At 43.0% G+C, this 2206-nt stretch overlaps 1 pseudogene; it reads right to left on the bottom strand.

The window, feature by feature from the left end:
• Positions 1 to 263: 263 nt before the first annotated feature.
• On the bottom strand, positions 264 to 1874 carry LOC105721941 (heterogeneous nuclear ribonucleoprotein A1-like; annotated as a pseudogene).
• Between the last annotated feature and the right edge of the window lie 332 nt (positions 1875 to 2206).

The raw sequence follows: 2206 nt of genomic DNA, 5'->3' as shown, positions 1-2206 counted from the left end.
TGGGAAGAAATACTTAGATAAGAGTACTAACCATGACACAAAATAGTATATATTGCATGATATCTTTTTTAAAAAAAAAGACATTTATTCAGCGTCACAATCAGACTATTACATTTAGCAATCAACAGCATGGGTGCAAAAAAGAAAAAAGAAAAAGAAAAAGAAAAAAAATCTACATTGAAACCCTTTGTTGGAATGCTTTACACTTTCCACAGAACAGAAACTAAAATAACCTTTTATACAATTAGTCACAAATGCAGTCCTCGAGTTTTTTGCCCATACACATGAGTATTTGTCTAAATCATGTCTTCTTTGTAGCAGCTAGGCCCTGCCACCACTGTGCTTGGCTGAGTTCACAAATCTGTTGTAACCCGTAGCTTCCCTATCACTTCTCTGGCTCTCCTCTCCTGCTAAGCTTTGTTTCCTAATTAAAATCTTCTGCCATGCCATAGCTACTGCTGCTACTGGAACCACCATAGCCACCTTGGTTTCGTGGTTTGGCAAAGTATTGGCCACCACCACCATAGGGGCCAGAGCCTCTGCCTCCAAAGTTTCCTCCCTTCATGGGTCCAAAATTTGAAGACTGATTGTTGTAACCGCCAAAATCATTGTAGCTTCCAACACCTCCAAAATTGCCTCCATCATTACCGAATCCATTATAGCCATCCCCACTGCCACCATATCCACCACCACCACGGCTGCCACCAAAGCCACCATGACCACTGAAGTTTCCTCCACGACCAAAGTTGTCATTCCCACCGAAACCACCTCCACGACCACCACCAAAGTTTCCAGAACCACTTCGACCTCTTTGGCTGGATGAAGTACTAGCCATCTCTTGCTCTGACAGGGCTTTCCTAACTTCACAGTTGTGGCCATTCACAGTATGGTATTTCTGAATGACAATCTTATCCACGGAGTCATGGTCGTCAAAGGTTACAATGGCAAAGCTCCTTTTCTTGCCACTGCCTTTGTCAGTGATGATTTCAATCACTTCAGTTTTTCCATACTGTTCAAAATAATCTCTTAGGTGATGTTCTTCAGTGTCTTCTTTAATGCCACCAACGAATATTTTTTTCACAGTTAAGTGGGCACCTGGTCTTTGAGAATCTTCTCTTGAGACAGCTCTCTTTGGTTCCGCAACTCTTCCATCCACTGTGTGGCCTTGCATTCATAGCTGCATCCACCTCCCCCACAGTGGCAGACATGAGGAACCCAAAGCCCCTGGAGCGCTTGGTGTTTGGATCTCTCATTACCACACAGTCTGTGAGCCTTCCCCGTTGCTCAAAATGGCTCCTCAGGCTCTCATCGGTTGTTTCAAAGCTCAACCCTCCAATGAAGAGCTTCCTCAGCTGTTCCGGCTCTTTAGGAGACTCTGACTTAGACATGATCTCAGGGAGAAGAGAGACTTTAACGATGCTTCTTTGACGGTGTCCACGGGCAGAAAGCTGCGTGATATCTTAAATATACCAAAATATACACCAAAATGGTTACTTCTGTGTGGGGGAGTAACTTAGTTCTTTTTCTTATTCTTTCCAAACTCACTATAATAAATCTGCTTATATTACATTTCTACCAAATTTAATAGTGATTTTTTTTTTCTCTGAGACATGGTCTTACCTTGTTGCCCAGGCTGGAGTGTAGTGGCATGATCTTGGCTCACTGCAGCCTCAACTTCCCAGGTTGAATCAAACCTCCCACCTCAGCCTCTCGAGTGGTTGAGACTACAGGCACATGGCACTACACCAGGCTAATTGTTGTTGCTGTTGTTGTTTTGTAAAGACAGGGTTTCACCATGTTGCCCAGGCTGGTCACAAACTCCTGGGCTCAAGTGATCTGCCTGTCTCGGTCTTACAAAGTGCTGGGATTACAAGTATGAGTCAGCTACCACACCCAGCCTTCGTAGGGATTTTAAAAGTTTATTTTGCAATTTGAAAAAAATTGAGGTCTGGGCTTGGTGGCTCATGCCTGTAATCTCAGGGGTTTGGAAGGTTTGGAAGGCTGAGGTGGAAAGATTGCTTAAGGCCAGAAGTTTGAGGCCAAAGTGAGCTATGATCTTGCCACTGCACTCCAGCCTGAGCAACAGAGCAAGATCTTGTCTCTCTAAAAAAAAAGTAAATATTGGTGTATTTCCAGATAATTTGTGCATTTAAAAGTCAATTATTAAGCAGAGGTTTTATAAAAGATACTCTTTTTTTTTTTTTTT

Source organism: Aotus nancymaae, unplaced genomic scaffold (assembly GCF_030222135.1).
Source record: "Aotus nancymaae isolate 86718 unplaced genomic scaffold, 86718_ANA_hifiasm-v0.15.2.pri h1tg000032l_0, whole genome shotgun sequence".
NCBI classification, from domain to species: domain Eukaryota; kingdom Metazoa; phylum Chordata; class Mammalia; order Primates; family Aotidae; genus Aotus; species Aotus nancymaae.
Note: the sequence above shows the minus strand (reverse complement) of the source record. Positions and strands in the feature narration are given on the sequence as shown.